The sequence below is a fragment of the Bubalus kerabau genome, chromosome 4 (assembly GCF_029407905.1).
Source record: "Bubalus kerabau isolate K-KA32 ecotype Philippines breed swamp buffalo chromosome 4, PCC_UOA_SB_1v2, whole genome shotgun sequence".
NCBI classification, from domain to species: Eukaryota; Metazoa; Chordata; class Mammalia; order Artiodactyla; family Bovidae; genus Bubalus; species Bubalus kerabau.
In genome coordinates this window covers 157,508,883-157,530,711 of record NC_073627.1, presented here as the reverse complement: position 1 = coordinate 157,530,711, position 21,829 = coordinate 157,508,883, and the positions used below count along the sequence as shown (strand labels likewise).

The 21,829-nt window shown below is 43.5% G+C and overlaps 1 protein-coding gene across 7 annotated transcripts in view; it reads right to left on the bottom strand.

The window, feature by feature from the left end:
• The window catches only part of MSANTD3 (Myb/SANT DNA binding domain containing 3), a 37,242-nt gene extending 23,993 nt beyond the window's left edge, over positions 1 to 13,249 (bottom strand). The window contains exons 1-3 of one of the 7 annotated variants that reach the window (XM_055579162.1): positions 5,843 to 5,932; positions 4,626 to 4,761; positions 3,398 to 3,639 (exon numbers count right to left, since the gene is read on the bottom strand). The gene's annotated coding sequence lies outside the window, so the exon portion shown is untranslated. Of the gene's footprint in view, positions 1 to 3,397; positions 3,640 to 4,625; positions 4,762 to 5,842; positions 5,949 to 5,998; positions 6,184 to 6,393; positions 6,542 to 12,811; positions 12,873 to 12,958; positions 13,027 to 13,109 lie in introns of those variants that run through there. The other 6 variants (XM_055579159.1, XM_055579163.1, XM_055579166.1 and 3 more) reach the window with 6 other exon arrangements.
• Positions 13,250 to 21,829: the final 8,580 nt, after the last annotated feature.

Genomic DNA, 21,829 nt, shown 5'->3' with positions numbered 1-21,829 from the left:
TACAGATAAATAATTGATAAGGAAGGGCCTGGATTCTGAGTGGCAGCGAGTTAATGGAAAGGAGGCGGTACGTGCCAAGGGCTGTTTCAAAGTGAGAAATGACCAGGATGTGTGTGTGTCTACACTAGGGTGGGGGATCAAGAGAAAGCAGAGGCAAAGAGAATGCACGAGGACTAGATAAGCACCTGCGTGTGCAGGCATTAGACAGGGTAGGGGTATGTCTTAAGATTCAGGAGAAAACAAAGCAAAACAAAACAATTCAGGAGATCACGGTCCAATGAAGACACAACACAACACAGTGTACTGTGGATGGACTGGTGACAAGTGTGATAAGCACAGAGAAAGAAATGTGCCCAGGGATGTGACTCCAAGATTGGGGAGGACCTAGAATAAGGACCTTAACTCCCATCAGAACAGACTGGAATCAGAACTGCCATTAGAACAAAGCAGGGCAACTTTGGAGAGAAGGAAAGTATACAGAATTGGCGAGTGTGCTGCAGGAAATGTGGCAGCCAATTCCCTGAAGGGGGTCCTGGCCATAGGTTATGGGTGATCAGTTTGTTCTAAAGCCTAGAAAGGCTATTTCCTATCCTGGTCTATTGACTGTCTCCTCTCTCAGCATCCCCCTAAACAATCTTTTCTAGAGAACAACATCGATCCTAAGACATTAAACTCACAAGGGACTTCAATCCACTCTTCTCACCTTACAGATGAGAAACTGAGTCTCAGAGCAAGCTACAGGGGTTCCTAGAGACAGAGGAGGGGCTAAAAGTGAAGCTTCATTATTTGTTTTCAACCCCTCCCCCCATATCTCTTTTCTGGAACCCTCTCACCATCAAGATGCCCTTTGGCTAGGTACCCTCAAGCCTTCCCCGTTACCCCAACTGAAAACTCTGAGGCCACTGCCCTCAACTCTGACACTCACTCTGTGCCATTAAGCAAGTCCCCTTTCCTCCTGTTGATTCCTCATCTCTAAACTACCATGCATGTTCTCTAAAGCCCCATCCAGTGCTGTAGCCCACACTAACAGTGCTGTTACAAGGGTTTTTCTGCAACCTAATTTCCATGGTCCTTTGCCAAAGACCCATAGATGGCATTTTCTGATTATTTATGAGGCTAGTGGGGCTACTAGCCAAAGAAAGAGAACACTGCAACAGAATAGAGCCAACTCAGCAGTTTAGGGGAGGTTAGCCCAGGTTTAACTTTGTAGGTTATTTCTAAGTGAAATGTCTAAAGCAAGTGATGGACCCCTCCCTCACTACTGTAGCCCAAGCTCCTTGAAGAACACCTGGAATACAGCAGGGAAATAAATACAGGGGAAATATATGTTGAAACTAACCTGCTGGCCATTTGCACTTTCTTTAATTATTAATTATATCTAGATGGTCCACGATCTTAAATTTCTCCTTTTACCAAGGATTTATCCTAACAAAAATCATTTCATGGCTTCATCTTATACTGCTGTACTGTACGCCAGATTTTTTTAATGTACTTATTTCTTTTTGGTTGCACTGGGTCTTTGTTGCTACGTGAAGCCTCTCTCTCGCTGGAGTGAGCAGGGCCTACAGTCTAGTTGCGGTGCGTAGGCTTCTCATTGCAGCGGCTTCTCCTGTTGCAGAGAATGGGCTCTAGGCTCATGGGCTTCAGCAGTTGCAGCACAGGGTCTCATTAGTTGTGGCTCTCAGGCCCTAGAGCTCGCTAGGTTCAGGAGTTATGGCTCATTAGTTGCAGCTCACAGGCGCTAGAGCACAGGCTCAGTAGGTGTGGCACACAGGCTTTAGTTGCCCGCAGCATATGAGATCCTCCTGGATCAGGGATCGAACCTGTGCCCCCTGCATTGGCAGGTAGATTCTTATCCACTGTACCACCAGGGAAGTCCCTGTATGTCAAATTTTTTTAAGAGTTTAGCTAGAACTATGATGCCTTCCTGATTTCATCTGACGCAGTGCATGCTCAGTCACTCAGTCATGTCTGACTCTTTGCGACCCCGTGGACTCCAAACTGCCAGGCTCCTCTGCCCATGGGATTTCCTAGTCAAGAATACTGGTGTGGGTTGCCATTTCCTCCTCCATCTGTCATAGAGATTAAGAATAATCAGACATTCCTGTTCCCGTGCACACCTTGCCATGTACCTGCTCTCAGGTGTTCAGACCTGTCTACTCAGGATGGCCACTCACCTGTGCCCTCTCCACCTTCTTTCTTTCCTTTAGACGGTTTTCCAATCTATACCCAGCACTAAACTTGCTTCCTCTGGTGCTCTCCCTCCTCTTCTCCTTCACCACCCACTCCAGGTGGCCAAGTAACCGGGAAGTGTTTATTTTTACCATCTGTGTCTAAGTGTGACCGTGAGCAGAACCAGCCCTGTGTTTAAGCCAAGGGGCTCCCACCTCCTGTCCCCCACCCCCCTCACAGTTCCCTCTGCCAACCAGGGGAAGGTTCTTAGAGGTCCTGACCCCTCCCCTGCCCTCCCATCCCCCACAGCTCCATCCCAAACCATCTCCCCACACTTTCCCAGTCTCCCTGAAATTCCCTTGGGATCATTATTCATGTACCCTCCACAGAAAGTGCTTTTACAGAATGAAAGTCCCCATACTTAGGTGTTCCCGCTCCGGCCTGCTTCTCATCTGAGGACAATCTCCTCTTCAGCAACACTCACCACTTCAGCAACAACAGCTCTCAAGTCACAGGGCCCAGGGTCCCACGTATTTACCTTTTCCTTCAGCCTCAGAATTACTCTGTACTAGTCTATCCATAGCCTCAGGGGGTCCCCTATCCAAGTATGAGCTCCTGTGGCTTGGAACTATATTTTATTTGTATCTTGAGCACATAGCTGATTCTTGGCATTTGATCGCAAGAAAGTAGGGATGTCAGGAAGAACCTCTCTCCAGCCCCATCCTCTCCCCTCAACACCACATACATTTCCAGTTGTCTCCTGGCCACCTCCATCTAGCTGTCCATTATGGGTACCTCAGAAATCTCCCAAAGCAAATGAATTATTCATTCCCAAACCTCCGATTTCTGATGATTTCAGCCACATGAACTCGGCTGAAAGCAGAAATCTCAGTGTGCTCTTCAATCCCACGGAACCACTCGTCAAGACTTGCTTCACATTTTATCTCTGTATCTCTTCTCTCTGCTCCCATCCTCATTGCCTGTGCCCACGGTGAGCCCTAGTCTCCCAAAATGACCTCCCAAACTTCCGGCCCCTCAAGGAATCTTCCTAAAACACAGTGATGATGCCACAGTCCTGCATGTAGACCTCTGGTGATAAAGTCCAAACTGCTCACAAGGCATCCAAGGCTTTTCCAGATCTGGCCCTGATTACAGTACCCCCTCCCCACCCACATCCCACAACACCCTTTCCCTGTACGTTTCAACCCAGCCAGACCAAACTCACCTTCATGCCCTTGAACTTGTTGTGTTCTCATGCCTCTGGACATGGGGCTTCCTCTGGCTGGAATCCTTTACCCCAAAGGCCACCAAGGGCTTATCTTCATCCCTCAATGTCCAACTCTCATGAAATTTTTGTGAAGCCTTCCTTAACTAACACCCAGGCTATTATGTTGATTTTATTTATAATAGCTTCCTCCTAAAATGAGTTTGAGGCAGCTTAACAACTATGTACACACTGCAACTGGGCTGTGGGTTTTTTTTGTTTTTTTGTTTTAAGAGAGAGAATATCAGGGCAAAGACAAGACAAAGGTAAAAAAAGAAATTAAGAGTTGGTGTTGCATTCAAAACCTCTACGATAACATCTCATCTTGTTAAATCTTGTTAAAGAGGTAGTTAGCCCTGAGTGTTCTATCCAGAGCTCATTGCCAGCTGTGGATAACTGCACTTCCCTTATTTTCTGTAATTTGCTCATTGTGTCCGTCTCCTTCACTAGGCTGGGAAATTCCTAAGGGAAATGCATAATTTCTGACTCATCTCTGGATCCCCAGCATGAAGCATATGACTCAGCATAAGACTGGTGCTCGGGAGACAAGAGTTAAACAAATGTCACCGTGGACGGGGGAAAGGTCCTAGTGCTTGTTGAGCTCCCTATCTGGCACTTGAAAAACCATTATTTTATCCTTGCAAAAAATTACATGGCTGAGAAACGGCAGACCTAGAACTCAAACCTCCCATTATCTGTCTCTCCAAAGCACCTGCTCTTTTTACTAGGGACAGGGCTCCTACCTTCACCAATCTATGCGCCCAAACACCCTGTCCTTCAAGATTGGTTTTCAAACAACCCTTCTCCAAGAAGCTTTTCCTGCTCACTCAGGAGAAAAGTCAGCCTGAGTCGAGCCCCGACCTTCCACAACACTCAACGAAGATGCAGTCACAAGCTGGGAGAAGAGGGGTACCTTCTGGGTACTCCAGCACTAGGGGGCTGGGTGGGTATTCTGCACATGGTGTTCTGGGGGCCTCAGTGCCCCTTCTATCCCCTGCCCCAGGGTACAGCGCCTGGGCCTTCCTGCCTTTCTTTTTTCTTCAGGGTCCGGAATCTTTCCAGTTCTCCTCATTCCAAATTGAACCCCCAAATAATCTCCTCAGGCCCATTGCTTATCCAACCAAGGGAGTTGTATCCAAACACACTCCTTCATTACATCAATTAGGTCTTTGTATTTTAAGCATCTTACCAATCTTTAGGGTTGGTGAGCATCCCAATCTCCTCAAACATATTAAAAGAATTTAAAGAATCATGAGAAGGGACCATGGTGCTTTAGGAGGTCCTGTCATCCGGCTCTCAACCCAGCTGATTACTTTTGGGGTGGCCTGGGAGTAAGAAGAGACAATCCATTGATCTTGCCCCCGGATCCTTCCCCCACCCCTCCCCCTTCCCTCCTTCCAGATAGGATGCCTGGTCTCTAAGGGCAGAATGAAATCTTGGTCCAGAAAACTGCTGGGGTGATGGTCACAGGTCCCTCTCTCCACCCAGGGCTTCAAAATCCTCCATTTCCTCCTAGTCCACCCCTTGTCTCTCTGGCCCCAAACTCCTAGAGCAGTCCTCAGTCTTAACTCCGGAACTATGTTTTTTAATTAATACTCGACAATTTCCTTGGTAACACAACTGACTTACCTGACGCTGAAATGCACACCCCTGGCCCTGATATTATTTTACCTCCCGGTTTTAAATGTGTAATAAATATATCCCACAACTGCTCTCCTAACATTGCAGGGACATCTGTAACCTTAAATGTGACCATGCCTAAGAAACACGCAATTTCCTTAATCAGAATAGGGAGGCTAAATTCTTTTCTATTTCCTACTCCTAAATAAAGATTACTAGTGCAATTTACAGTAGCTACATCACAGCGCCAGCATGATGATTTAATTAGATAACTCATGCCAACTGTTTGGTACCCAGACCTGGTATGTAGAAAGTGCTCAATATGTATGATCATTTGCGTACCTCATCTCTCACAATAGCACCTGCGGGTAGGCATTACACCACGCACTCTCAGCCACCATCCCTCTCCCCCATCCCACCCTCATTTACAGGAGCTGCAGCCAGGGCTCGGAGTAAAGGCGCTTTCCCAAGGTCAGGCGGGCACCGCTGTGATGCTCGGCGCTCTGCCCCAGAATGAGGGACCCCTCCCCTCACAGCTCTGTAAGGGACACAAGAGGTCTTAAATAAGACAAGTATGCAAAAGCGCGAGCACAGTGCCCGGCATACTGTGGGGACACTGAGATGGGAAGACGCCGGCACTGAGGGTCATCAGGTTTCTCCCCCACCCCCACCCCAAGCCGCTCCTCTGCCCTCGGAGTCCAGAGTCCCCAGACCCCGGGTACGTCGCTGAATCTCCCCGAGGTCCGCGCCCTGGGGCTTTGTACGCCGCAGGCCGGCCCCACTCACCGACTCCCATCGCGGTGAGCGGAGGTGGCCGTCGGGCCTGCGGGGTAGGGGTCGTGGCGCCTGGGCCGGAAGCGCGCCCTACCGGCCCCGCAGCCCCCGCACGCCTGGCCCGCGCCCCCGCCCCGCTGCGACCCGCCCGCCTGGGGAGCCTCCTACCTGCAGCGGCGGCGCAGTGGCAGCGGCGATCGGGGGAGGGGCCGGCGAGATGCGAGCGCGGGCGGCCTCGACTCCTCTCTCAGGCTGGGCGGCCGGGAGGGCCGCGGGCTCCGGAGCGCCGGGCGGCGGCGGCGCGCCCCCGGCCGGCCAGGCCCCGCCGCGCGCGCAGCGGCCACAAAGCCCGGGAGCCGCCGCCCCCTCGCGGGCCGCCCGCCGCCTGCGGGTCCGTAGGCGCCGAGGAGGGCGGGAGCGCGGCCCCGCGCAGTCCCCACCTCCCCGAGACGCGGTCGCTGACCTCCCCCGAGGTTTGGGGCGGGGTGCAGGGGCTCTCCCGCCTATCCACCCCTCTCCCTCCTGCCCGACGTCCTTGTGCTGATTGAGTTCCGTCTTCCCACCTTGGCGGACGAGCTCCTGAAGGGCCTGAAAAACTGTTTCATTTCCACGAACAACAAAAGAATGCATTTGTCGCCAGGGACTTGGCGGCCATGGGCAGGAATCGGCTCAGTCCATGCCCCCTGTCTGACAAAGGCCCCCTTTTCTTTCGGAACACCCTGCTACTTAAGTAGCCAACCCTCCTTTGCTGGGTTCATCACGGAGTTTTGCTTTATTTTGTAATTTGCGGGATGTGTCTCCCCCTAGGCTGTGCGCTCCCGGGGCAGAGACTGTTCCCTCTGCAGCCCAAACTGCAGTTCAGACGCTGTGTGCTGAGTAAGTGGGAATTTCTGCACGAACAAATGAATGCACAACAAATGCAACTGTAGGACAAGGCACCTTTTATCGTGCCCCCGCAAGGATTCCAAGCTCGGAAGGGTGGGGAGGATTGAACTTTCTCTTGTTCTTATTACACGAGTGAAATACACATAACATAAAAATAACTTTAAAGTCAACAATCCAGTGGCATTTATGACAATGCAGTGTAAAGCAACCACACCATCTCTATCTAGTTCTGAAACAGATTCATCACTCCAAAAGGGAACCCCCTCCCCACACATGAAGCAGTCACTCCCTATCCCTTGGTCTCCTCAACTCAGAGTAACCACTAATTTATTTTTTCTCTCTGAATTTGGCTATTCTGGACATTCCGTATCAATGGAATCATACAACAGGTAGTCTTTTGTGCCTAGCTTCTTTCACTTAGCATGACATTTTCAAGGTTCACCCTCCTTGTAGCGTGTGTCCTACTTCATTTCTTTTTATGGCTAAATAATATTCCATTGTATGTATACCACAATGTGTTTATACATATATCTGTTGAGGGATGTTTGTGTTATTTCCACCCTCTGTGAATACTGCTGCTCTGAATGTGCCTATATCAATGTATTTGTCTATGTTTTCAGTTCTTTGGAGTATATACCTAGGAGTAGGATTGCTGGGTCATATGGTAATTCTGTTTAACTCTATGCTGCTGCTGCTGCTAAGTCGCTTCAGTCCTGTCCAACTCTGTGCGACCCCACTGACAGCAGCCCACCAGGCTCCCCTGTCCCTGGGATTCTCTATGAGGAACTGCCAAAAAAAATTCCCATAGTGGCTAAATGAATGATTTTACGTTCCCACCAGCAATATATGCAATGTATGAGGGTTCCAAATTTGCCATTACCTCACCAACACTTGCTGTTTTTTTTTTTAATTCCTTGGATATATGTGAAGCTATCTCCACCCTTCTAGCTCCCATGACCCACATAGTCACCTTGCTCAGAAAGTGAGAGGCTGAGCCAGGTCTTTTGACTGCAAAGAAACACCCAAACACTTCTAGCGGTCAGAAGCACTAATAAAAATAAAGACCCTTACTATAATGTAGAGGTATATTCCCTGTTCATTATTTTAACAATAATCTTTCAGGTGTCCAAGTAGATCTGAAATTGTCCAGAGAACTTAGAAACTAAGACCACCCCTAGGGAGATGCTATCTGGAAACAAACTGTGTGACATCTGCCTCACTGGAACTCAAGGCAGTACAGTATAGTTCAGATACTGAAATCTCAGAACTTCTGAAGTATGTTGCTAGTTAATGACAATAATGTACCAAGATTTTTTAAATTGAGACTTCCCTGGAAAATGTTGTCATTGCTGAGTCACCTAAGTTGTGTCCGATTCTTTCAGACCCCATGGGTTGCAGCACCCATGGCCAGGCTTCCCTGTCCTTCACTATCTCCCACAGTTTGCTCAAACTCATTTCTGTCCAATCAGTGATGCCATCCAGCCATCTCATCCTCTGTTGCCTCTTCTCTTCATACCCTCAATCTTTCCCAGCATCAGGGTCTTTTCCAATGAGTTGGTTCTTTGCATCAGGTGGCCAAAGTATGGGAGCTTCAGCTTCAGCATCAGTCCTTCCAATAAATATTCTGGGTTGATTTCCTTCAGGATTGACTGTTTCGCTCTCCTTGTTGTCCAAGGGACTCTCAAGAGTCTTCTCCAGTACCACAGTTCGAAAGCATTAATTCTTCAGTGCTCAGCCTTCAGTGCCATAAAGGTCCAATTCTCACATCTGTACATGACTCCAGGAAAAACCATAGCTTTGACTAAATGGACCTTTGTCGGTAAAGTGATGTCTCTGGTTTCTAATACGTTGTCTAGGTTTGTCATAGCTTTTCTTCCAAGCAGCAAGCATCTTTTCATTTCATGGCTGCACTCATCATCTGCAGTGATTTTGGAGTCCAAGAAAATAAAGTCTGCCACTGTTTCCACTTTTCCCCCATCTATTGGCTATGAAGTGATGGGACTGGATGCCATGATCTTCGTTTTTTTAATGTTGAGTTTTAAGGCACTCTCCTCTTTCACCTTCATCAAGAGGCTCTTTAGTTTCTCTTCACTTTCTGCCATTAGGGTGGTGTCATCTGCATGTCTGAGGTTGTTGATATTTCTCCTGGCAATCTGGATTTCAACTTGTGATTCATCCAACCAGGCATTTCACATGATGTACTCTGCAGCAGAACAGATTAAGAAGAGGTGGCAAGGATACACAAAACTAGACCAAAAAAGGTCTTAATAACCTGGATAACCCGATGGTGTGGTCACTCAAGTAGAGCCAGACATCCTGGAATGTGAAGTCAAGTGGGCCTTAAGAAGCATTACTACAAAGAAAACTAGTGCAGGTGATGGAATTCCAGCAGAACTATTTCAAATCCTAAAAGATGATGCTGTTAGAGTGCTCCACTCAATATGCCAACAAATTTGGAAAACTCAGCAGTGGCCACAGGACTGGAAAAGGTCAGTTTTCATTCAAATCCCAAAGAAAGACAAGGCTAAAGAATGTTCAAACCAAGAACTTCCAGATGTACAAGCTGGATTTAGAAAAGGCAGAAGAACTAGAGATCCAACATTAGTTGGATCATAGAAAAAGGTAGAGAATTCCAGAAAAAAATCTACTTCTGTTTCATTGACCACAGGAAAGCTTTCAACTGTGTGGTTCACAACAAACTGTGGAAAATTCTTCAAGAGATGAGAACATCAGTTCACCTTACCTGTCTGACTCCTGAGAAACATGTATACAGGTCAAGAAGCATACAGTTAGAACTGGACAACAGACTGGTTCAAAATTGGGCAAGGAGTACGTCAATGCTGTATATTGTCATCCTGCTTATTTAACTTATATGCAGAGTACATCAGGTGAAATGCCTGGTTGGATGAATCACAAGTTGAAATCCAGATTGCCAGGAGAAATATCAACAACCTCAGACATGCAGATGACACCACCCTAATGGCAGAAAGTGAAGAGGAACTAAAGAGCCTCTTGATGAAGGTGAAAGAGGAGAGTGCCTTAAAACTCAACATTAAAAAAACGAAGATCATGGCATCCAGTCCCATCACTTCATAGCCAATAGATGGGGGAAAAGTGGAAACAGTGGCAGACTTTATTTTCTTGGACTCCAAAATCACTGCAGATGATGAGTGCAGCCATGAAATGAAAAGATGCTTGCTGCTTGGAAGAAAAGCTATGACAAACCTAGACAACGTATTAGAAACCAGAGACATCACTTTACCGACAAAGGTCCATTTAGTCAAAGCTATGGTTTTTCCTGGAGTCATGTACAGATGTGAGAATTGGACCTTTATGGCACTGAAGGCTGAGCACTGAAGAATTAATGCTTTCGAACTGTGGTACTGGAGAAGACTCTTGAGAGTCCCTTGGACAACAAGGAGAGCGAAACAGTCAATCCTGAAGGAAATCAACCCAGAATATTTATTGGAAGGACTGATGCTGAAGCTGAAGCTCCCATACTTTGGCCACCTGATGCAAAGAACCAACTCATTGGAAAAGACCCTGATGCTGGGAAAGATTGAGGGTATGAAGAGAAGAGGCAACAGAGGATGAGATGGCTGGATGGCATCACTGATTGGACAGAAATGAGTTTGAGCAAACTGTGGGAGATAGTGAGGGACAGGAAAGCCTACTGTGCTGCAGTCTATGGGGTCATGAATAGCTGGACATGACTGAGCACCTGAAAAACAACAATAGATTGGAGGGGCCAGCAGCTTTAGAATTTTTAAAAATGTGGTTCTAGGAATCAAGAGAAATACTATTTGCACATATGGAAAAGGAGGAATGAAAAAGAGTTTACTGAAGCACTACTGTAAAAAAAGTGAAAATTTAACATCTATGGAATAGCCACAGTGTAGAAAATCATATTTCACTGACTTCAGGACATCATGAATGATAAACACCATTATTTTATGTATCACTAAAAAAGAAAAAAGTGCTCCTAATTAAACTATGACAAAAAAGTTTTCTTAACACTTATAATTTTTATTTTATATTTATTCAAAAAGCCACATGAAACTTAAGACATGAATTTTTAATTCCATGTCATCCTCATGCATACATTAAAGTAAGAGTATTCATCAAATAAATTGATTAAAACATATATAAATCTTCTTCTTGGAGTCAGAACATTCTGAGTCATATGTAGACTCAGAATCATTAATATTCCAGGCTGCTAACATCCATTCTGCAAGTTTTGAAGCATATCCAGCAGGCAATGACAATTACATCACTACTACTGCCTAGATGATGGCAAGTGTAAGATGCAAACCAATTTTAGAGATAATAACATATGAATGAAAGAGTATGCCTTAGAATAATGAAAAAAGGGTATTATGCAGCAGCTAAAGGAGCCAAGGAAATTTCATACAGGCCACCTCGGAAAGTATTAATTCATACTGCCAAGGAAAATTAGCAAGTTGCCAAAAATATATAGTGTGAATTTATTTTTGGAAAAGCAAAACCAACCTCTATATTTCTGCAGCAGGCACTGAAAACTTGTTTAGCCCAAAGATATTCACCGCTCACTTTTACTATGTCGTTCTATACTTTGCTGTTGTTCAATCACTAAGTCGTGTCCGATTCTTTGCACCCCTTGGACTGTAGCACATCAGGCTTCCCTGTCCTTCACTATCTCCCAGAGTTTGCTCAAACTCAAATCCACTGAGTTGGTGATGCTGTCCAAGTATCTCATCCTCTGTCATCCCCTTCTCCTCCTGCCCTCAATCCTTCCCAGTAGCAGGGTCTTTTCCAGTGAGTTGGCTCTTTGCATCAGGTGGCCAAAGTGTTGGAGTTTCAGCATCAGTCCTTCCAATGAATATTCAGGGTTGATTTCCTTTAGGATTGACTGGTTTGATCTCCTTGCTGTCCAAAGGACTCTCAGGAGTCTATATTCCCCATGCTCCCTACAGTGGAAGGATGGAGTCTTAACCACTTGACCACCAGACTCCCTTGTTGCAGGGTCATGTGATACAGTCTGGCCAATGAGTTGTAGGCAGATGTTCCAGTCGGCTTCCTTTCCTGAATTAAAATATAAAACGTCACAAGATAGCTTTTGTCCTTTCCTGTCCAATATATGGACTCAGTTTTAGAGAAGCAGCAATCACCTTGTGACCATGAGGACAAATGTGTGGATGGTGAAACCAAGACAGAAAGAGTCTGCTGGCTCTACACTACCTGCCCTTGGGTTTCCTTTCAAATGAGACTAAAAAACTGCTTTCTTTTGCTGGTTATTCAGTTGGCAGAATAAAGTTCTAACTGCTACAAATCAGTGTAGAGATAGATTTTTAAGTATCAGAGCAAAATGCACACTAAATTGATGAGTGGAGGTGGAAACAGAATTGGGAAGGGGACTTTCCCTTCATTTTCAGTTTTTGAATTTTTTACAACATAAAGGCATTCACATATTCCCCATTTAGCTAAAAAAATTATTTCTGTAAGATTTATGTCAGAAATGAAAGAGACTCTGACAAGAGACTCTTAAAATGGGGCAGCATCTCAGGCTGAGGTAAATGACTAAACCAAAGAAAGTTTTTCCACTGAGCTATCAGTTTACTCTTTGTTCAAAAAAGTTAATCTGGCTTGATTTATTTGTTCTTAGAGAAGGCAGACTGCTTCATAGTGAGTACCAGTTCCTTTTCTAAAAGCTCACAAACTACTTTTTTTTTTTTTAGGCAGTACTGCTTGGCTTGTGGGATCTTAGCTGCCCCATAAGGAATCAAACCTACAGCCTCATCAGTGCAAGGGTGGCGTCCTAACCACTGCATAGCCAGGAAATTCTCCTCACAAACTACCTTTGATACGATCCATCCTGGGTTTGTGTTGGTGCTCAGTAAAATTCAAGATTATTAGAGTCCATTTTTCAAGATCTACTTTTTTCTCCTTTCTAAAATCAGAATATTTTCCAATTTCTAACTTCCTGTTACTTCTCAGGTTCTCTGATATTTTCCAAAGATTACCAGCATAACAACTGCATACAAAAGATCCTGGCACACAAAAAAACACATTATGATGATACTTAATGCTTCTAACATTGATGAGAGTAATAGCACTTACCACTTATTGGGCGTTTCTGACAAACATTGTGCCAAGTACTTTACACACACTGTCTGATGTCATCTTCACAAAAGTCCTGTGAAGCCCACAACTATTACCAGGTCCACTTTACACAGGCAGACACTGAAGCTCGGGCAGGTAACTTACCCAAAGCCACGTAGGCACGCGGTGTCAGAACACTGGGACCTCCAAAGCATCAGCTCTTGAACACCGAGCTTAATTGAAAAAAAGGCAAAATCAGTAAAAATGTAAACTCACCAACAGATTGTCTTTGTGTACCCTGCAAACACCCACTAACCTGGCCCATCTCCTCTCTCCCGGGGGAGCCAGAGCTGACAGCCATCCAGATCCTTTCCGTATTTTCCTTATCACCTCAGTCTAAGCTCCTCAGGCTCCGCCCCTCCCCGGGCCGTAGCACCTTCTGCGCAAGCGCACTGTGGTCCGGAACTTGCCTACAGCTCCGCGCGTCCCCGAGGGCTACGGACCCGAGCAGAAGGAGCGCGCCGAGCGGGGCCGCGCCCAGAGGTGGGCGGGGCCTCCATGTGACTGGCGGAGACACGCGAGCCCAGGACTTGCGGAATGAATGGCGGGGATTATAAGGATTCTACTCGCTCGGGAGTTGCCACAAGAAGTTTCTATTGCACAAGTATTTCATCCACACATCTGTTTATTCCAGAAATAGGTGTTAGTGGCTACTGAGTGCAGCTATCTACTTAGCACGAAGAATGTGCCCACAGGGCTCCCCAGCTTGAATAGATACTTGAGAACGTGCGGGAGCGGGGTTCCTTGAGCCTCACCCCCCAACCCCCAACACAGAATTCCTGTACTGCAGGAGGAAAAGCAGGGCCAGGTCAAGGGTTCAGATCTGCACCTACCTGGGAAATAGATCCCGCTTGTCTCTAGGCTTGTCATTCCATGTTCTTCTCTTCTCCCAGTCACTTGTACTTATCCCATCCGCCCTTATGTCGGGGTCCTGTCAATTCTGCTTTCCAGAAGTTTACACTGTAGCGGGGTTAGAACACTGCAGCATGATACAGATGAGGAAAGGGGGCACTCAAAAGAGGAGTAAATAGCTAAGGATAGGTCTGTAGAAGGCAGACGATTAATCCTCATGCTGGTTAATCCTCACTGTGGTCCAAAGGAGCTAGATAATGATAGAACCAGTGTTCAAAATACTTGAGAAGTGTGGGCCCTCCGTCAGAGAGCTCACGATGTTTCAAGAAAGAAAGAGAGGGGCAGACAGTAGAATAAAAGAAATAAAGAGGTGGAAACAGGAGGCTGTGCTATTTACTAGGAGGAAACGAAATAAATAATGAATATAATTTTGTTTGCTTGCTTATTTGTATTTTTGTGATAACTATTTTATTGCATTCCTATTTTCCCCAAAGTTGAGTCATTTCTTGAATCTGGAACAAACTGTGCTATTTTTGCATAAGTTCTTCTTTCCTCAAGGTCTGTCTCATGTCATTCCTCTGCCCTCCCTCTCAGATTTTCCTTTCCCTGCCTTCCACCTTCCTGTAATAATTGTTCAACAAATGCTAAATTTTAGAAATGGTTTCTGCTCTCAGTGTTCAGCTTCTAAAGCATCTTCTTTTATTTCTGGAGTCTACAGTCTTTAATTCACTAAAAAACAGTCAGCCCTTCTCCTTTTTCACTTTTTGGTTAATTATTATTAATTATTTTGTAACTTCCCAGTTCCAAAAAGCTTTTCTCCTAATTTCATCTTACAAGCAAGTGATCTAGTACACTCCTTGACACTGCCATCACCTCCAAACTGCTATATCCCGTATATATCAGTAAGTCTTGTCAGTTTCACATCCCTAAAATTTCTCAAACTTTTCTTTGTCTCACCATGTCTGTCCACGACCTTAGTTTAAGCATTCATCTGAATCTCTGGTATAACCACATCCATTGCATTTTTCCCTTACTGTTAATCCATTCTCCCCAGAGTAATTTTCTTGAGAAACAAAATCTAATCTGTCATTGGATGCCTAATACCTATCAATGGCTTACCTTTGCTTTAAGGATAAAAACCAAAATCCTTGGCAGGACGTACAATGCCCTGCCAAAATCTGCACTCTCTTTGATTCTATTCTCTCCTTTGTCTATTTCACCCACTGCCTTCTTTCAGTTCTTTGAATGTGCTCTCACCTCAGGGGACTTTGCACATGCTATTCTCTCTGCTTAGAGTGTTCTTTTCCTTACTTGCAACATTACTTATTAGTCACATTTTTTCCAATATTACTGAGGAAAAATTGACAATATAGTTGTATGTACTTAAAGGGTAAAATGAGATTTGATCTATTTATCAAATGATTAGAATAATTACCAAGGTGAAGATAATTAATACATTCATCACCTCACACAACTCTTTTTTTTCAGGTAAGAATGCTTGTGATGTACTGTCTCAGTAATTTTCAAGTATATAATACCATATTATTAACTACAGTCAACATGCTTCCACATTCACACCAAGGGTTGTTATCTCTTGTCTTTTTTCTTATAGCCATTTAACCTGTGTGAGGTGATATCTCACTGTGATTTTGATTTTCATTTCCCTGATGCTTAGTGGTGTTGAGCATCTTTTCACTTTGACCATTATGTCTTCTTTGAACCGATCACATTCTAAACAACTGCACATTCTTTAGATTTCAGATTCAACATCACTTCTCAAGAGAACATTTCTCAGATTCCCAGTGCAGGTCATCACAGAGATAAACTCTGGCAAGCAAGCAAGAAAATGTATGTGCTTGGAATTCCATTTGCTCTTCTGGATCTACTCTTCGCTTTTCTTTGCTATGCATTATACCCAAGGGAGCCAACCTGTGCAGAACACACCAAAGTCTCCTTGGCCCCATGGCTTCTGACTGGGGAGAACAGTCTGAGTGGGGTGCATAGGCAAGAGCTCAGAATCAGGTGAGGTATTGTGGCTTTTATCCCCCTGCTTCCTCCTTTCGGGTCCCTGAAGACTAGCTGCTCCCTCAACCAAGTACTTACTAAGCTTCTGTCAAGCAGGAGTTTCTGCCAGCTTTCTTGATTTCCAGGTTCCCATAATTGCCCCTCCTTCCACCTGTCACCACTTCAGGCCCAAAGGTACCATCAGCAATGTGGTCACATACTCCATTATTACTTTTGGCTTCTTTAATCTCTGCCCACTCTTTTGTAAACAGATCTTGTGTTAAACACTCCTCAAATTACTGTCTCCAAGTGTGTCATCTGTTTCCCCTGCGGACCCTGATAAAGACATTGCCCCTGGGATTTTTCAGATAACTAAAATTTACATTATTAGTGTCAAAACCCTTCTTCTGGCCAAAAATAAGAGATTATCTAATCTATTGTATTTACAAAATGGAATGCTATTGGTTATTGAAAAATCATACTTTTGAAAAATGAAAACAGGATACAAAGGAATATACTGAATTTGATCTCAGTTTTATAAAACCAAAGATAATAAACTAAAACAAATGTGTGTAAAAAAAAATAAAACAAATGTGTGTGTATAAAAGAGTCAACATATATGTTGCCAAAATGGTAATAGCTCCTAAGAATGACAGGGTTGTTTTTTCTTTATGATTTTTCTATTTTTTCTCTGTTGTCTGCAATAACGCTACATTACCATGATGATGAAATATATATATATATATGTTATTTAAAAACATTTTTTCTTGATCCAATACAAGTTATAAAAGTAATTAATCAATTAAAGTAAAAGTTAAATAAGACAATGAAAGTATATTGCCTAGCGTATGTGCCTATTAGTTGGCACAGAGGAGGCATTCAATATGTCAAAATAGTTTCTTATTACAAATCATGTTTTACATACCTCTCTGCCTTATGAAACTAAATACAGAGAATAGAAATTAGCTTTTTTTGAATGACTTGGGATATTAGTCATTATACTGTACTTTAATATTATAGCATGATGCTCTGAGCTCAGTTCAATCCTATCATTTAGCATATAAAGTGAAGTGAAGTCTCTCAGTCGTGTCCGACTCTTTGTGACCCCATAGACTGTAGCCTACCAGGCTCCTCCCTCCATGGGATTCTCCAGGCAAGAGTACTGGAGTGTGTTGCCATTTCCTTCTCCAATTAAGGAAATGTATAATACGGAATCATCCTCAGAGGGCTCAAATGACTTCGCTGAGGCCATGTACTGCTAATTAGTGCTCTCAGCTCACGCTCTCCTCCAAAGACTTCCTCCAAGACATCCTTCCTTCCCTCCAGAGAAATACTTCTTTTCCTGTATTTATCACTACCCACAACTTACTTAATACTATTACAAGCTTTTTGTTAAGTAATTATGTCTTTCTATCTTTATCATAGTACATCATGTACAATTTTTTCTCCTTTCCTCCTATTTTGGTTCTGGAAATGAAACTAATCTGGTAAAATGAGTGCTAGTGATAGAACACAGTAAAAGGACATCAGAAAGTTTCAAAAGAAAATTAACTTTAAAAAAGAATGAATGCCATCAGCTTTTAGAGATCATCAACACGTCTTGCACTCACCTTCAGAAATCACACAAATGGGACTTCCTGACAGTCCAGTGGTTAAGATTCTGTGCTTCCAATGCAGGGGCACAAGTTCAATCCCTGGTCAGGGCACTAAGATCCCACATGCCTTGTGGCCCAAAAAATTTCTTTTTAAGATTTTTTTAAAAAATAATTGAAAAAAAAAAGAAATCACACAAATGTATATTGTCTCTTTTTTTCCAACTCTTTATCCTAACAGTGTTTTGGTAATACATACTTTATATATGAAAAAATGAACAAATTTAAGTGTAAAGCTTATTGCATTTTGACAGATATACTTGTGCAACCAATGTCTAGATCAATATAAAGAAAAGACTTGTAAAAGAAGAAAGACAGAGAGCATTGCATTTCACCCACTTCTGCAAAGATTAACTTGCTGCAGTTGTTGACTGACAGTGCATTCTACTTCAGAGGAAATTAAGATGATAATGGGATGAAGCACTCTGTGCTTCAGACAGAAGAAATTAAAATGATAACAGGATGCTCTGTGCTTTGGACAAGCAGGGCCTTACGTGGTTAGATGTGTCTCAGGAAGAATTTTAGTGAATGAAGTTTCTTACAACTTTCCATGCATTGAAAAGCACCAAAATCATTAGCTCGATACATCCATTCTTGATGACTAACAGTAATCTGTTACCAAGATATATAATATACTTGACTGCATGTATTCCCCAGCCAAAAATCATATATAAATTAGTTTCCCCAGCTATCTCTTCAGAGCAGTTTCTCAGAGCTACTGAAAGGCTCTTACTCGGGTTATAGTCTTCAATAAGACCCTAATTAAACTTAGCTCACAACTCTTGTATTGTGCAATTTTCTATCAATCTGTAGTCCTTCACCTCAGAAAATTCCATGTTTTTCTATGCCCTGAACCCTCCCTCCCCTGACTCCCTGCCATGGCACAACACAACCACTATTCTGATTTCTTAACTTGCTTTTGTCTGTTCTTGAACTTCCTATAAATGGAATCGTACAGTGTGTGCTGTTATATATATGAATTGTCCCTTCCTTTATATAGCTGTAGGATTCAACTGTATGAATATACCACAATTTCTTTGTCCATTCTTCTGTCAATAGACAGTGGGGGTGTTTCCAGTTTGGGTTATTATGAATAAAGCTGCTGTGAATATTCCTGTATAAGTACAAATAAAGTGATCAATACTGAAAGTATAAAAAAGGTTTGTGTACATGGTAAAAGTTTCTTAAGACATTAAACTGCCTTTGAAATCTTTCATTGTTACTTTGATTAAGTAGATAACTATTGTTTCACAGTGAATGTAAGCTGGTACCAAACTGGAATTTGGTTTTCTCTCCCTGATGAAAAGAACAAAGTTTTCTTGGAATATGACTTTTGATAACAGACTATGTAGATTTCTTTGCCTTTAAGTGATTCGTATTTGTTTTTTAAATCTTTTGTTACTTTGATAAAATGAATAAATATTATTTCACAAAGCTCTATGAAGGCTATGTCACACATAGACAAAGCTCATTCTGCTTCTACAAAATTAACCCTTCATCAGGGAATTTAAAATGGATAAATAATGGCTGTAAACCAAACAGCTGGGGCTATGGGAAATCCAATATGGCTGCTTGGCTTTTCCTGGCACCCTGACAAACCTCACTTTTATTTGATAGGATAAGGCTTTTCCTGGCTTCAGGGTTAGTCTCTCACAGTGGAGAAAAAATGGTTCAACTATGTTTTCTACAATCTGCAGTGATCAAGGCACCCACTTTACTGGACAAACCATACAAGCATTACAGTTTTCATGACTTTTTGTCTGACATACTGCTGGTTTTTAATCTTTGTTTTCAGATATAAAGAGGCTCTTCTCCTCAAGTTACTGATGGTTTAAAGCAACTTAGTAATTTACACCTGTGGGTAAAATTATAGCTTTTTTCTCTCTGTCTTGTCCTTCCAGAAATTGGAGACACTGGGTTCTGAACAGATTTATCAGGTAAATAAAAAGACTGTCTCCCAATATATACAGAAATCTCAAAGTATACTGCTGCTGCTGCTGCTGCTGCTAAGTCGCTTCAGTCGTGTCCAACTCTGTGTGACCCCATAAAGGGCAGCCCACCAGGCTCTCCCGCCCCTGGGATTCTCCAGGCAAGAACACTGGAGTGGGTTGCCATTTCCTTCTCCAATGCATGAAAGTGAAAAGTGAAAGTGAAGCCACTCAGTCGTGTCCAACTCCATGAACTGCAGCCTACCAGGCTCCTCTGCCCATGGGATTTTCCAGGCAAGAGTACTGGAGTGGGGTGCCATTGCCTTCTCCCAAAGTATACAGGGGACGTCTAAAAGAAAAATTCACCTCGATAAAAACTGATGTCAGTCCTATGGCATCTATAGTCAATGGACCAAACTTACTTTAGAAGGGAAATTAGTTTTCACTATATTTAATAAAAATGGGGATAATTGTAGAAAAATATTATGTTTCACTGAATACTAAGTTCTAGTTTTGTTAATTAAGATCTGTATTTACTAAGACTCATTTATGAGATAGCTCCTTGTGGCTATGTTAAATTGCTAAGAGGTTTAATTAAGTTATTGAAAAGGACACTCTGAGTTTGTTTCTAAAGTGAACTTGCTCAGTCGTGTCTGACTCTTTGCGACCCTCTGGACTGTAGCCCGCCGGCTCCTCTGTCCACGGGATTCTCCAGGCAAGAATACTGGAGTGGGTTGCCATTTCCTTCTCCAGGGGACCTTCCCAACCCAGGGATCGAACCCAAGTCTCCCGCATGGCAGGCAGGTGCTTTATCCTCTGAGCCACTGGGGAACACAGTTTGTTTCTCTGAGTTTGTTTCTAAAGCTTATCTTTAAAGCCTATCTTATCTCTAAACCAATCTTTGAATAAAGATCAGATCCTTCAAGATCTACAACCAGGAGATTAACAGCAGGCTATAGTCATGTAACAAACTAAGTCAGATGACGTGGAAATATCACGGGGCTATATCTAATGGAAGTTCTTAAGTTCTTACTTATGATTTTACTATTAGTGCTAACTGTATTGTTTTCTACATTGCCTGTTTCAAAAATTGTCCCTTACATTATCAATTGTGTGACTGAGCCACTGATATAATGATGGTATACAGTTCCATATGAAATCCATAATTGTAGTAATGTGACTCTCTATATTAGAAGAAGCAACAAGAGGAAAGATTTTCCTGGACCAAGAGGCTAGTAAGACAGGTGTGGTCCAGAGACTTTTGCTATTCACAGGGCCTAGTCCAATAACAGCACAGAGATTGGCCAATCTGTGAAATCTTTGACAGACCTGGGAATGAGCCTTCCCAGCACCATGGGACAAGATGGTCATGAAATGCCTCAGTTCAGTTCAGTCGCTCAGTCGTGTCCGACTCTTTGTGACCCCGTGAATTACAGCACGCCAGGCCTCCCTGTCCATCACCAACTCCCAGAGTTCACTCAAACCCATGTCCATAGAGTCGGTGATGCCATGCAGCCATCTCATCCTCTGTCGTCCCCTTCTCCTGCTGTCCCCAAGTCCCTCCCAGCATCAGGGTCTTTTCCAATGAGTTTTAGAACTAACACCCCAAAAAGATGTCCTTTTCATTATAGGGGACTGGAATGCAAAAGTAGGAAGTCAAGAAACACCTGGAGTAACAGGCATATTTGGCCTTGGAGTACGGAATGAAGCAGGGCAAAGGCTAATAGAGTTTTGCCAAGAGAACACACTGGTCATAACAAACACTCTCTCCCAACAACACAAGAGAAGACTCTACACATGGACATCACCAGATGGTCAACACCGAAATCAGATCGCAGCCAAAGATGGAGAAGCTCTATACAGTCAGCAAAAACAAGACCAGGAGCTGACTGTGGCTCAGATCATGAAACGCCCCAAACAATGGTCAAACTCATGGCCATAATGGGGCCCTGCTGACTGGAAACTGGCACTTGCCAACTTCCTCTACAAATATTAAATCATGGACATTATAGCTGCTGACCTTTAACATCCCCTGAAAGGAGTTCAGAGTAGAAATCAGAAATTAAGCAGTCACTCTGTGCTCTTGGCAAAATGGACAAAACAGGCCTATCTATGGAACAGATAGTTCGATATTTTCAGGTAAAAATTTTCTTGAGCCCAAATTCTTGCATCTTCTCATACCTAGAAAAACACTAAAGTTGTTAACGGTCACAACTACAATGGCTTATACGTTAATACCACAGTAAGAGGCTAAAGCCTACTTGCACAAACCTGGACAGCTGGCTGCCTGGCTATAAGTTTACATAATGCACCTGTCTACATTGGGTTTGAGACACATTCTCCTAAAAAAAAATGATGAGATTTATTTTGTCTGTTAAAATGCAAGTTGTCACTCTTTCAACTACTTCTGAGAACTGGGTTTGCTATACCCACATTCAAAATGTATGTGACCACACCAAATGGCTCCATTCTTACAGACAGGGCAACCCAAGTGTTGACTCTGTCTAGACCAGGATCAAATTTCCTGCCAAATGTAACCT